This window comes from Aquarana catesbeiana, linkage group LG11 (assembly GCF_042186555.1).
Source record: "Aquarana catesbeiana isolate 2022-GZ linkage group LG11, ASM4218655v1, whole genome shotgun sequence".
NCBI classification, from domain to species: Eukaryota; Metazoa; Chordata; class Amphibia; order Anura; family Ranidae; genus Aquarana; species Aquarana catesbeiana.
Window position 1 is genome coordinate 215,857,680 of NC_133334.1, and position 15,789 is coordinate 215,873,468.

General features: G+C 36.6%; 1 long non-coding RNA gene across 2 annotated transcripts; it reads left to right on the forward strand.

The window, feature by feature from the left end:
- Positions 1 to 1,883: 1,883 nt before the first annotated feature.
- LOC141113012 (uncharacterized) lies at positions 1,884 to 11,281 on the forward strand. Of its 2 annotated transcripts, XR_012236700.1 has the most exons (5): positions 1,911 to 1,954; positions 2,040 to 2,091; positions 3,089 to 3,192; positions 4,614 to 4,700; positions 11,129 to 11,281. It is a non-coding gene; the product is annotated as an uncharacterized lncRNA (long non-coding RNA). The 2 variants fall into 2 exon arrangements; XR_012236699.1 differs by lacking the exon at positions 3,089 to 3,192 and having other exon boundaries at positions 1,884 to 1,954.
- The last annotated feature ends 4,508 nt before the right edge of the window (positions 11,282 to 15,789 follow it).

Sequence of the window (15,789 nt, forward strand, 5' to 3'; positions counted from 1 at the left end):
CTGAGGTACCTGAGTTCCAGCACCTGAACCAAGCCGTGATAGTGTGGAGCTTCCTTGGCTGTTCTTGACTTCTGTCATGGGAGTCACCACAATCTGGTGAGTAGGCTGTGTGGCTGGTGTTGGTGGGGGATTACTGTTGTCTGATGCCTTGGTGAACCCCAAGAGGATTCATCCAGGAGTCCGATTTCAACATTATTTGAACACTTTCTTGAATTTTTTTAATATAATTTTTTTATTTAATTTTTTTAACTCATTTTGAATTTGGACTGTTGCTTTCACTTGTTTTGTTTTATTTTTATTTATTTTATTTTTCAATCTTTTATGTTTGATTATCCGTTGCTTTCACGTAGGTGATATTTACTCATGAGTATCACTACTGACACCATATACCAGTATTTATACTACATTTACTTTGTTTACATTAGAGTGTGTCATCTGCACTTGCACTTTACAGGGAGCGCGGTTTGCAATCAATTATTGTTTTTCACTGTATGAACACTTGGCACTTTTATTTACACATATTTATACATATTTTGAATGGATTTAATAGCACAGTTTATGTTTAAATGTGGTATTATTTTGATGTGATATTTTCCACTTCTTGCACTTTATTTTTATTATATGTGTGTTGTGCTGCACAAATATTTGATTTTAGTGTATTATACAAAGTGAGGTGAAAACACTTTGCAATGATAGAAGCAACTTGTATAATGTTATATATTTTGTATTTTGTGTATATTTATAGTTTAGAATTCACTTGTTGGTAGGGGGGTTGCGCTAATTAAGATTCATTTTTGTTGGAATACCAAACAGTATTAGCCATGCATGGTTCTGCCCCCTCTCCCCCAAACCCCATAATTTCAGCCTGGTCAGTGGGCAAAAATGTTGTCAACCTTGTAGTTGTAAGAAGGACAGCCAGATAAAAGCAGAAATGGAATTTATAATAGGCATCTGTAACGGTAGCCAAAAATAAGAGGTTTGTGCCTCTGTCAATTGGCTGCCCCAGAAATCCAGAGCATTATAGAATAGCCCACCAAAATTTCCCTCAAACCGGTAGGTTTGAGCATTCCCAAATTGAATACGCAATATTCAGGCAGAATTTCACTTTCACGAGAACATGAACAGCAACACTACTTATCCATTTATCTGATTGCCATTTGCAGACGGGAAACATTTCTTTTTTCTGTTAATATAAATTGTTTTTTGCCGTCTATATCAGTTGGGGCTTTTTAAACTCAACCCATATAACTATTTATTCACTGTTGTACTGTGTAAATATAGGAGTAAAAAAATAAATTTTATTGGCATAACATTAACTATGAGAAGGATCTTCCATACATGGAATATATTCACAAACAAATCATACTCAATTGGTATCCAGTTTTCAAATAATTTGTTTTTCTCCTGTATTTTCCTCTCTTTTCTATATGAAGGAGCAAGCGCCAGAAAGATTCACATTATCATGTAGATCTGATCAGTATTATGTTAGGAAGCTCCTGTCAAGGTCACAATTAATGATAATAGAAGGATATACAATCACATCAGGATGTGCTGTGTTAACCTAATTAGGCCTAGGGGTGTTTGGACGCTTCTGAAATTCAGTGACGTGTTTACAGTACAATTTGTACTGTATAAATACAGGTGCTCTTCTGAATAGGGCCAGGGTCTACAGATCGCTGCATGTAAAAGTGACAACTGAATACCACCAATTTTCTTACATAAAAGCTTCTGGGCTGCAGAGTACATAACTGGATATTTATGAAAGGACAAAGACACCTTCAATAAATAACTTGAACAATGGTGAGAATACTTCAAGAAAATTAGGTCAACGTCAATGATGATAATGATTATTTTCATATTCAAATTTTTCTTTTAGAGCACACAAAGGGCCATTGTCCCGTTATCTGCCATTTTCCTACTCCTCCTCATAACTGACTGTAGTGAGGGGACAAAGGTAAGCCAGTGTATGGATTTCTAATATGTTAACTGGACCTGAGGTATACTTTCTTAGGTTTATTTTTGTTTAATTCTATATGCAGGTATTAACTAGAAACTGGGGTCCCCAATCTACATTATACCTAAAAGGAAAGCGTAAGTTTGATTGTGAATTGTATATCTGTTCTGCTAAGGTTTATTGCTTTGAAGTGGAATAAGAAATTTAGTAAGGTAAAGAAAGAACATTAACAATAGCTTAGATCTACGCAAATTATATAGTATAAAATATGTTGTATGCGCAACAATCTATGTACCAGCTGCCTAGTATCTATTGATGTCTACCATAGCCCTGCTAAAAAAAAATATAATTGAAAATTAAAACTAAACAATGACCAAGCAACAAAACCTATAGATCTGTCAATTAGGCTAATTGTTTAAATAATGCTTTATTTTCTTGGTTTAATACGTTGTACCCTGGTTGGCTACTTAGAGGAAGCACAGATTGCATGGTTTGATGGTTCCCTGGTTATAACTTCTCTTCTAGGAGGATTGTACCCAGTGATTGGGCCAGTTTTGGGTGAAATACATTAGACAGAATGGGGTCCCAGCAGGGTACATGTTTTGCACCTGAACAGTAAATTTATCTGGGCTTGAAATACTTCAGGGGCAGCCACTTTCTTTTGCCTTTTAAATTGTTACTAAACCCACAACAGTGAAATTGGTCTGTAAATGCAGTAAAGCATGCTTGTTATACTCACTGTGGAACCTAAGGGGTTAATTTTCTGAATTGTGCAAAAAGGCTGTTTGATCATTGTCTTCTCTGATCCTCCCCTTCTTCCACAGTCCCCCAAAAATTTCCTGATAGAACAGAGCCTTGGGAGCAAGCTGCACATACTCAGTTTAGTTTGTATTGCTAGAAAGTTTTTTTCTTCTTGGGAGAGTGCATGTGATAAGCACATGGCCAATCAGCACTGTCCAGACAGAGGGTCAGGAGTCCTGCAGCCTCATAGGACAATCAGGGGAGAATGAAAACTCCTCCTATAAGCTTTAACCAGAGACTGATAGACGTCACAAGACTACTCTAACTGCTGATGAGAAAAGATATTTAGCAGCTTATATTTACTATTGCATTTTCATGTTCTGTGTACTGTAGGAGACCAGATATAGTAAATGCAGGGTCCTGGGTTTAGTAACACTTTAATGCACCCAGTGAAGTCAGAAGAAAGACAGAACCCCTGATCTTCATACTTGTTTCAGGTAGGTGACTCAGAAAGCATTAAAGCCTTTGGATCAGTATAACAGCCAAACAACTAGCATTTAAAAAAACAGAGTTCAGCAATTGTAGCCTGCATATTTATGTATACCTGAATCAAATATTAGGTTTGAAGGAAACTTGGCCTTAGTGAAAAATTGATTTCTAAAAATGCTGTTAATGTTTGATTTTTAAATGTGTCTATTTTGGAAATATTTTTTATCACTTCCTGTTTTGACAGGAAGTGACTGGAAATCCCCCTTATTGAAAACAAGCGCACCAAAAAACTTGATAGAGGGTCTAAACCTTCCTCTATATCTTAAGTGAAAAAAATCAGTAATTGAAAAACACCACACTGAAAACAACTGTGTGAAATCCAACAAACTGGTATAATCAGCAAGTTCTAATGTTGAATGCTCTTTTATGCAGACAGTATGCATCCTCTGTTTAATAGCTTATATTAGATCTAAACCAAAACTGGGTGATATTTAGTTTGCTAAACCACTGTGTATCATAATTATTTGCCATGTTTTATTCTTATTATTTTATTATTATATGTTAGGCTCCATGCACACTGGCTTAAAAAACATTACAGGAGCTTTGTGTTCCGCCTGTAGAAGCAACTCAATGTTATCCTATGTGTCTTTGTACATTAGGACGATTAGAGGCATATCTTGAGCTCAACGTTAGAGGCAGGAAAAAACCCTTCTGGTTCGTGTTTCTGATTCGATCTCACTGGCAGAAAAAATGTAAAACTCTTCTAAACTTGTTTAGACTTAATACAAAAAATGCTCTATATTAGCTTTTTTTACTCCCAAGAGAACAGACGTTTTTTTAAGCCAAGTGTGCATGGAGCCTTAAAGAGGTCGGCTTACTAAATGCAAATAGGTGGTTCACTTTGTAAGTTAAATTTCACTTTGCAAAGGAATTTGTCCTTAGCATTGTCAAGGTAGCAAAAATAAAAAAAGCAGTATTTTTGCTTGCACATTGAGTGGATGATGGAAGTCAGCAGACCTTTACCTCATTCACTAAGCTAAGGGAAAAATCCACTGAAAACTGAAAATTCCTTTCTAAAATGCCCATTTACTTTAATTTACCTGGAAATCAACCTCATAGTCTCCATTCAAAGTGCATGTGATAGGGCGACAATGCAGAGGAGTAACTGGCAGATAGGGGCAATGTTTTGTTACCCCGTAACAAGAAGCAGCTGTACAAGGACTTTCATTTAAGGATGTCAGATGTTATGTGAATGAATGCTATAGATAAAAATATAAAAGATTGAAATTTTGTTTTAAAATGGTATTATTACTTTACGATTATAAGAGAATTTTGTGATTGGGTTTACATCTACTTTAAGACTTCTTAGAGGTGTTCAGATTACAAGTTTTACATTTCAGACACAATAAAATGATCTGTTTCATTGTAGATGGTAAAAGAAATATGCTGGAAATGGAGACTGACTTCCCTGCCTTCGGACCAGTTTACTGGATGAACAGTGTCAGCAGTATTATAGGTATAGGAATATGTATTATTAGTACCCTATAATTATTGTTGTTACTAAACTATTTAAGGGATTAATATTTCAGAAGGTAAATAACTATACCTCCAAAACTACTACCAGAATATTGCAAATACAGAGAATCTGTCATCCCCACTCCTACCTGATTGAGGGGTGTTGGATGCTGTTATTTTCTGACACCAAGTTACATACTGGTTCCTTGACATTTAAATAACTGATACCAATAGCATGACTACCCCAAAACTCTGGGGGACAGTCTGGAGAACTTGAAGATCTACTGCCATCAAAGGTGTGGGCTAGTAATGTGATAAAAGATTCAACTACTCCAGGCAGTGGATTAAAATAACAGTACTGTCCAAGAAACACTGCTGCTAGGTCAAAGTGAACCCTGTTTACCCTGTATAGCATTTTACATAATTTTCATATTGCACAGGGTTTTCAGAAGGCCTCTGGATGGGACCATAGTTTCTTTCCTGACATTACCTGCTGTTCAGCTTCTACTGGAGCTATATATTTTTACATATGTATAATCATTTCTGCGGCTTGTGCCAAGAGAGATATATTACTTTCCGAATGATCTAGAGTCTTTATAAGTGGATTGCACCAGATATTGATGGACAGAGCTGAAATTCCCTAGTCCAGAGATTTACATACTCGTGATAAGTTACTCCCAGGCATCAGGTCATGAGCAATCAGAACATTTTATACAGCCCTGTGGTCAAATGTTCTCAAACTAGTTTCTATGATACATTTTTTTTTTTTTTTTATGGCTAAAGTGTACCTTTAACAACCTTTTTGAAATCCAACCCTTGGGTCACTTTAAAAATGCTAAATGGCAGAAATGAAAGTCAAGCACCTAAAGGTTTCTACACACGTGGTTATATAGCTTTGAGAAACCTTAGGAGGTCAGAAACATGGCACTTTCTATTATGCAAATCTTGATCAGGTTTTGTAGTTGTGAGCTCAAGTACTCTATTGGATTATGCCAATTGTATTTAATTGACCATGTAACCAACACAACCCTTTGATAATTTTTTATCCCTGTATGTTAATAAACATTTGTATCTTTTACCTTACTACATTTGTGTATTATCTCCTATTCTGGCCAAAAAGTCCCATTGGGGTTCAAACCATGTGTATCTATGTAGTTGTGAGCTTGGGCCTAATTTGCATAATAGAATGTCCCTGTGAGGGCACCATGGATGCTCTGCCAGGTATGTGAATGGAAGTTTTCTTCCTATGGTTTCTTCTCATTTAGAAATTTTAGGGTGACTACAGGGAAACTTTTTTTTATACAATATATACTAAAGTCTGGTGTACTCCTCCTTCATATTAAGACCTCAAAGACAAGCTTGAACCTGATTGATGGCTGTGAGAAACTTCTTATTATTGACACTTTAATACATCAGGCTTTCTGTATGTGGGAGACAGAAATGAACTTTCAATGGGAGTATTTGTGAATACATCTCCTCCATTATATGCTGGTAAGAAGAATGGTCTCTCCAGATCAACAGATTACTGACAAAAGAAAGTGGGATAGAATTGTTCACTGCTATGACTGGAGGAAAACATAAAGCTCTGAGCAGGTAGAAAATGTTTCCTGTATGTACTTCAAAGTTTAATTACTTGCAGGAAAGAATAAATATAATGCAGCAAGTGCTGCTGTGTGAAACAAGACAGATATATCAAAGTTGAGCAGCACTTGAAGCAATGCTACCACAAACGTCATCAAGGGAAGCTGAGAGCAATATATCGTTTACGGCTGAGAGCAATATGTCATACACTGTTGTTGTGCGAAACTTCTACTATTGCTAACTCCAGTTGTAGCTGAAAATTAAATTGGAAGCATTTTTTTACATCTGTTTAATGAGTGAAAAAAAGTGTTGATCTTGTCAGAAATTCAGAGCTGTCCTGTGTCCTCTGAATACTTTATTTTGTTATCTCTTTCTTTGTCATTTCAAAGAGCCCTCCTAGTTCTCATCTTGAAATACATAATATAATTAGCTTTCATATTCAGAGTGGGAGTGGGTGAGTAGTTTAGCAAAAGATACTGGGCAGGGCTGACACCGCTCAGCCAGCAAAAAAGCTGAGTTGTATAACTGTAAAAAGGGTAACAATGTATATCCACTTTTTGCAGCCACAGTGGGATAACAGCTACTTTATATTTGTTATATGTTCCCATTAACATAGCATAACTTAAACAAAATGCTGGTTACTTGTTTAAGTGCTATTTACTTGCTTAAAAATCAGAACATGTTTTATAATGTTTAGTATGGGGCTGTGGAGTAATGTTTAACATAATTAACCCTATCTGTATTGCGCTCGCAGTGCTCATTATCTGTTGTAAACTAGATATGAACATTGTCTGTCCTAACAGACAGGTTAAAAAATAAGAAACTGTCCCCCTGCATTGTATGTTATTGAATGATAGCTCAGGGAGTCACCATTCTGTCTAGAGACTAGGGTTGTCACCTTTTCAGGATTCACCCAGACAGTTCTGTCTAGGGACTAGGGTTGTCACCTTTTCAGGATTCACCCAGACAGTTCAGGTTTTTAATCATGTGTCTGGGTTTCAGTCCTCCTGAAACCCGGAGAGATTTTTCAGACAGGAATGTGGCTCGGAACAGGGCCCAGAAGGGTGAGGGGGAACTAAGCAGGCCACATTACTATTCTCTTAGGAGTGCCCAAAGGTGTCCCAGGTCTGTTATCCTATAGTGTTTATTAAAAAAATATATAATGCTGTAAAAAAAAAAAAAAATTCTGTACTGGCAAGATCTTGAAGGGGATACAACAAAGGGAAATATGCATGTATTACAAAGATTTACTGCACATGCTTTCATGCTTTTTTTTTTTAACTTTGCTTTGACATATGCTTTAAGGTTCCACGCCAAACTGGCCAAACCATGTCTTTATGAAACTTACTTTTTACACAGAGGCACAGTCATTGTGAACACAAAAAAGCCTCTTAAACTGTTGCCGCAAGATTGGAAATGCACAAAATGTCCTTGTGTGCTGTAGCATTAACAGTACCCTTAACTAGAAATATGAATGCAATCATTTGGAGGACTGTCCACATAACTAACAAGTGTTCACAAACGTTTGGCCATTTACATTAAGCATAATTCAGTAATCTGAGAAAACCTGGTTATGAAGCAGAAATATATTACCACCCATATCGTCTTTAGGGTGTTTGTTATCTCTCACAGCCAGAAAAATTCTAATTACCAGTACTAAGAAATTTCCCAAGCCACCAATACATTTCAAGAATCATTTAGATGTCTAGATATGATTGCTGACATAGGAAATAGAGTGAGGGGAAGTTACACAGCACAGACTCCAGTTTTACAAAATTACAATCAAACGTTCTAAAATTTAAATTTTAGCATAGTTGTGGTGTTTGCTGGACAGCATGCATAGCTCACTGATTTGCTTAATTTATGGCTTAGAGTTACTTCTTTCAAATGTGGTCTTAGTCTAGGGAAACCACTTCTATAACACTTCACTGCTGCCAGGATAAAATATTAATCTGAGAAGGAGCTGATGAAACAATATTCATTAACCCAGGGCAAATAACACTAAAGATGTCAAAAACATATATGCTCCCAACATATACAATTTTGACACAGAAAAAAGAAAGTATTTAATACTGTAAACGTTTTTCAATTTAGATGGACAACTTTTATATTGCATGCTGTAGCTTTTTTGTAAAAGGAAAGTTCAGCAATAAAGCATCTCTTAACTGGAAAAAAAAACAATGTTCTACCCAAAGACAATAATGTACAACAGTATGAGACTGATTAAAAAACTGATTTAAAAAATCTAAAGAGCATGCATGATGCAAAAACAAGGCATGCCAGCAAGTCAGAGGCATCAGCAATGGGTCTGTTCTCTTTGGAGTTGTCCTAAGGACACCATAGATAACCAGCTCATTTTCAATGTACAGCAGTATGAGACTGATTAAAAAACTAATTAAAGAAATCTAAAGAGCAGGCGTGATGCAAAAATAAGGCATGCCAGCAAGTTAAAGGCCTCAACAATGGGTCTGTTCCTCTTGGGGGAGTCCTAAGGACACCGTAGATAACCAGCTCATTTTCAACTAATGGGTACTTTAGCTTTCATTTCTCTTCCAGGAAATGTAATTCTTTATTTTTAACATCTAGGTCCACCCGATATTAATATTTTAGTTTTTTTCTTGGTACAGATGGTTTGATTTTGCTTCTGGTTGTGTTCAGATATCTGGGAGACTCCAGTGGTAATATGATGATTGTCCCCTCCGTCAAGACGATAGCCAAGATATTTTTTTATGGAGAATCTTTCAGGGAACCATACATGGGTCCGTTTTTTTCATTGGGCCAGCACATTGAACGAAAAAACCTACCTGATTCCCCATCTACATATTGAATGTAGATGTAGGAATCCCCCTTGCTGTGTCATTATATTCTGACATCTGCAGTCAGAATACACTGACCTGTGCTGCAGCCCATTGGCTTCAAGAGCTAATTGAATAGAAATTTTTCAGCAGGAGCATTCATGAGAAGCTGATCGATAGATCAACTTCTCATGAACAGGAACGGTCATTGATATATCAAAATCCAGCCAAGTCCTGCTAAACCAGCTGAATTTTGATCCATGTATGGCCAGCTTTAGGTTGACCTAAGCATTATGATGTGATCATCTAGCCATCATGGTTATAAAAAGGCAAACGTGATTCAATTTGAGGTCAGCCAACAAAATCATGGTTCCCTTTGAAAATCACCTTTAAAGTGTATGTCCACTTTTGCAGCCAAATTTGAATAACACCTATTTTTTACAACATTTTTTTATATGTCCCCATTTACATAGCACAACCTAAAAAAAAACATTTAAAAATTACCTTTTTAAAATGCTCTATTCTGGATCCTCCAGCTGGAAAAAAATCCTATGCATTTCCCTTTGCTTTTGAGGGGGCTGGGCAGCTGTATTTCTCATAATTAATCTTGTCTGTACTGTGCAGACAGATGACCATTTTGAATTTTAACTAGATTTGAACACTGTCATAACAAAGGTTTAAAGGTGTAGAGGCTGGACTTCTTGCACTATTTGTTAACGCTGAAAAACCTGGGACAAACTTACACTAACATTGTTCAAAAAACCTTGCAGTTAGCCATGACACATTGTTACATAGTTAATCTGGTTGAAAAAAGACACAAGTCCATCTAGTTCAACCAAGGAAAAAAAAATGTATACAATCCTAGGTACACAATCCTATACCCACAGTTGATCCAGAGGAAGGTAAGGAGGAGGACACCTCCTTCTAAGAAACATCTAAAAAGTAAGACTTTTTTTTTTTTTAAATGTAGGCATGCTGTGTGAATGGAAACACAAAACAAACATACAGTGGGGTTTTATCAAATGTGACTGCAAAAATAAAAATACACTTTCTTGTACTTGGACGCAAATGGAAACCAAGGGCTAATATCAGAGAAGGCAGCCTGTATTCTACCATGCAGTTGGCTATCACTAAGAAAAACTGATGCAAATGACAATTTCACTCATAAGCAATCCATTACAACCAAACAAGCTAAACCAGTGTGGCACACAGAAGGTACTTATATGTAGACATTGTGAGGGGCTAGGCTCTCAACCCAGGAAGTTTGAATGTTCTCCCTGTGCCTGCGTGGGTTTCCTCCTTGTACTCCAATTTCCTCCCACACTCCAAAGACGTGCTGGTAGGTTAATTGGCTCCTGTCTAAACTGGCCCTAGTATGTATAAGTATGAATATGAGTTACGGACCTTAGATTGAAAGCTCCTTAACCCATTCATGTTGACAGTATGCAAATATGCGGCCTCTCGGCGGGTGGGCCTTAACGCCGAGTGGCCATATATTTGCGTACCAGATTGTATATGCAGCTGTGCCAAGAGTGCACTCCTGGCATAGTTACCATCAGCTAATGGAAAGCTCCAATCACCACTTATGGTCGTGAGCTTTCCGTTAATGTGACTGCTGTGACACTCAATCATGGCGGTCACATGATCATAAACCCAGCCTGCCTCCTGGCATCTAAAAACCCCTTATAAGACCAGGAGGCACCGATGCAAAGGGCATAAGGGCAGGGACTCATGTGTATTTATAATAAATATGTAAAGCGCTGCATAAATTGATGGCGCTACATAAGTACATGACACAAATAAATAAATAATCAGAGCAGCTTGTTATTTGAGGCGCTCAAACACTGAAGATGAAAAATTACCTCATGTGTAGGCATCCAGAGGTACATGCTGTATAGTGCCAACAGCAATTTAAGGGAGTATATGTACCTGAGGTCAGCTCCTTTAAAGCAAAATTGTTTTGACTGAGAATGAAAGGGATGCAGAAATTAAATAAAAAATAATCTACATTTTTGTCTACTGTTAAACAATTTTTTTTTTTTTTGCATTTCAGGTTACCAAAAGTCAAAGCCAACATTGGAACAGTTGTTCAAGAAACTAAAGCTTTATCAATATGATTAAAAGATTTTCAAATGTATTTTTTACATTTTTGTTTTATTGTTTATCAGAGCAATAAGTCCATGCTGCATGTAATACTGGAGTAGAGGTGGAAAAATAAAAAAAACACATATGTTAGTAACTGCTGCTTAGTGTATTGTGATTTTTTTTTCTTTGCTTTCAGTTTCCATTTGATTAGCTTGATAAAACCAAAGGTTCAAAACTCGGCACTTGGGGGACTTTTTTTTACCAAAATGCACTGCATGGCCTTTAAACTATGGCCATCCGATTTAAAAGGGGGCTTTTGGTTAAGCCAGTTCCCTTACTCAGCTAATAGGGTTGGGCGCACAGAGTAGTCTGAGTGTAAGTGAATTGGAAGCTGCTGTAGAGAAAGCTTACAAACTGCAAAGGGAGATACAGTATACAGGTCAGTTAGGAAACTATACCTTCAAGTGGTAATAAACCCAAAAGCAAATATTTATTATATTGCAGTTTACCAATTCTTACCAATTTCATTTTTTAGGCTTTATTTCTTCTATTTTTAACTGGTGATCCAGCCAGCAAGTCTGTTGTTTTTGAAAAGCACAAGCTCTCCAACAGAATGTATCAGTTTACATGGATGAGACAAACCATTTAACACTGCCAGGGGGTATATAAAATAACATTGTCTGTCCTAACAGACAGGTTAAAAAATAAGAAACTGTCCCCCTGCATTGTATGTTATTGAATGATAGCTCAGGGAGTCACCATTCTGTCTAGGGACTAGGGTTGTCACCTTTTCAGGATTCACCCAGGCAGTTCAGGTTTTTAATCATGTGTCTGGGTTTCAGTCCTCCTGAAACCCGGAGAGATTTTTCAGACAGGAATGTGGCTCGGAACAGGGCCCAGAAGGGTGAGGGGGTACTAAGCAGGCCACATTACTATTCTCTTAGGAGTGCCCAAAGGTGTCCCAGGTCTGTTATCCTATAGCGTTTATTAAAAAAATATATAATGCTGTAGAAAAAAAAAATTCTGTACTTGCAGGATCTTTAAGGGGATACAACAAAGGGAAATATGCATGTATTACAAAGATTTACTGCACGTGCTTTTTTTTTTTTTTAACTTTGCTTTGACATATACTTTAAGGTTCCACACCAAACTGGCCAAACCATGTCTTTATGAAACTTACTTTTTACACAGAGGCACAGTCATTGTGAACACAAAAAAGCCTCTTAAACTGTTGCCGCAAGATTGGAAATGCACAAAATGTCCTTGTGTGCTGTAGCATTAATAGTACCCTTAACTAGAAATATCTGAATGCAATCATTTGGAGGACTGTCCACATAACTAACAAGTGTTCACAAACGTTTGGCCAGTTACATTAGGCATAATTCAGTAATTTGAAAAAAACTGGTTATGAAGCAGAAATATATTACCAACCATATCGTCTTTAGGGTGTTTGTTATCTCTCACAGCCAGAAAAATTCTAATTACCAGTACTAAGAAATTTTCCAAGCCACCAATACATTTCAAGCCTCTTTTAGATGTCTAGATATGATTGCTGACATAGGAAATAGAGTGAGGGGAAGTTACACAGCACAGACTCCAGTTTTACAAAATAACAATCAAACGTTCTAAAATTTAAATTTTAGCACAGTTGTGGTGTTTGCTGGACAGCGTGTATAGCTCACTGATTTGCTTAATTTATGGCTTAGAGTTACTTCTTTAAAATGTGGTCTTAGTCTAGGGAAACCACTTCTATAACACTTTACTGCTGCCAGGATAAAATATTAATCTGAGAAGGAGCTGATGAAACAATATTCATTAACCCAGGGCAAATAACACTAAAGATGTCAAAAACTTATATGCTCCCAACATATACGATTTTGACACAGAAAAAAGAAAGTATTTAATACTGTAAACATTTTTTAATTTAGATGGACAACTTTATATTGCATGCTGTAGCTTTTTTGTAAAAGGAAAGTTCAGAAATAAAGCATCTCTTAACTGGAAAAAAAAAACAAACAATAAATTTAGACTAATAAATGTTCTTCCCAGAGACAATAATGTACAACAGTATGAGACTGATTAAAAAACTGATTTAAAAAATCTAAAGAGCAGACATGATGCAAAAACAAGGCATGCCAGCAAGTCAGAGGCATCAGCAATGGGTCTGTTCTCCTTGGGGGAGTCCTAAGGACACCATAGATAACCAGCTCATTTTCAATGTACAGCAGTATGAGACTGATTAAAAAACTGATTAAAAAAATCGAAAGAGCAGGCATGATGCAAAAAAAAGGCATGCCAGCAAGTTAAAGGCCTGGAAACACAATGGAAACACAATGGAATGGTTTCAGTTTCCATTTGATTAGCTTGATAAAACCAAAGGTTCAAAACTCGGCACTTGGAGGACTTTTTTTTACCAAAATGCACTGCATGGCCTTTAAACTATGGCCATCCGATTTAAAAGGGGGCTTTTGGTTAAGTCAGTTCCCTTACTCAGCTAATAGGGTTGGGCGCACAGAGTAGTCTGAGTGTAAGTGAATTGGAAGCTGCTGTAGAGAAAGCTTACAAACTGCAAAGGGACACACAGTATACAGGTCAGTTAGGAAACTATACCTTCAAGTGGTAATAAACCCAAAAGCAAATATTTATTATATTGCAGTTTACCAATTCTTAGATGTGATGGCTACATTCATTTTCATTTTTTAGGCTTTATTTCTTCTATTTTTAACTGGTGATCCAGCCAGCAAGTCTGTTGTTTTTGAAAAGCACAAGCTCTCCAACAGAATGTATTAGTTTACATGGATGAGACAAACCATTTAACACTGCCAGGGGGTATATAAAATAATCAGCTTTTATTTATTCATGTGAAAACCTTTATCCCAAAAGGAAAAAAAATATTTGCTGTAACTGACTATAAAGTTTGACCTGGAATTTGGCTTCAATTTGTTAATCTATTTAAATCTGCTAATACATTTAACAATCCCCTTCCCATTCGACGGACAATGCTGCTGTCTGCTGTGCCTCCTGTTCTCATTCCAAAGCACTGTCTCACTAATACAGGAGGTGTGTTACTAGCTAAATCACCAGGTAAAAAGAGAGGGGAGAAAAGCCAAAGAAAAGAAAACTGATATTGCCACCACATCTAATGAGTGGTAAGCTGCAATACGTTACATTTTTTTGTTTTGGGTTTAATACCGCTTTAATTCTGGTTGCTAGATCTTTGGACAATTGCTGCATTTTTTTATTTTTCTCAGTGGGGCCTTTTTTTTCTACATTATATTTTGTGATTGATCTGAGGCCAGTGGCTACTGTAGATGCTGTCCCTTTCATAGCAAACTTTGTATTTTGGAGTTTGCATTTATTTTATATAGGTAGTATATTGATTTCTTACATTATGTTAATAGGGCCTTTCTTTTTTTTTTTTTTTTTTTTCTGGTTGCAAGGCATTCCTTTAAAACAGTGTGTTATTGTTTCAGGAATGGCTATTTTTTTTGTTTTTCCCTATTATTTGTGGGGTTTTAATATTTTTTTTCAAGTTGATAGGATCTTTTTTTTTTTTTTTTTTTTTTTTTTGCTCAAAGTTCAAAACTATAGTTATTGACCATCTGTTCTTGGAGGTGCTTTTTGTCGGTTGCAAAGCTGTATTGTTTGAAAAAAAAAAAAAAGTACAACTATATGCACATAAACTCGCCTGCATTATATTACTTACATTCACCACGCCTCCTATCCACATAAATAAAAGAAAAGTTGGATATACATGGTTAGACCTATTATTGTTGATTAAAACTGCACTGCTGCAGGCCAGATTTACACAGCTTTATACTCTGAAGTAACTAATTTCTTGTAGAAAAGATATAGTCTGTGCTCTTTGTCTCCAGTAAATTTGGGCCTAGTCTTATTATATAAAATTGTGCTGCTGCTAGCCAATTTTACACAACTATTTTATTTGCAGTATCTTAGTTGTAGTAACACACTTGCCTGTACTCTTTTTATCTAGTACATTTCAGCCAATTCTTCTTCATTAAAAACATCTGCAGTCTATTAATTCTTAAAGAAGAACTCCCCTTTTGTTGAGAAAAAAATTCCCTTTTTTGGGTGACCGATGTACAATGCAAGGAATTTAACAAACTTTGTTGTAGATTCCTATTTGTTTCTATCCTGAAGAAAAAGCTGTTTGATGTTGCAAAGTGAATCTGAATGGCAAGGATTTTTTCATTATTTATCAACTGATGCACTTGTAGTGTTCTAACGAGGAAAGATGCAGGATCTGCATCCAGTTATGCACTGTTCACACAGTCGGACTTTCCGACAGAAAATGTGCAATCGGAGCTTGTTGTCGGAAATTCTGACCGTGTGTGGGCTCCATCTGACTTTTTCCATCGGAATTTCCCCCACACAAAGTTTGAGAGCTGGCTATAAAATTTTCCGACAACAAAATCCGTTCGCGTAAATTCCGACCGTGTGTGGACAATTCCGACACACAAAGTGCCACGCATGCTCAGATTGAATTCCAAGACGGAACTGCTCGGTCTGATAAAATTAGCGCTCGTAATGGATATAGCACTTTCGTCATGCTGCAATGTTTTAAATTGTTTAATGCAGCGCACTCTCTTCTTCTTTATAATGCTAGAA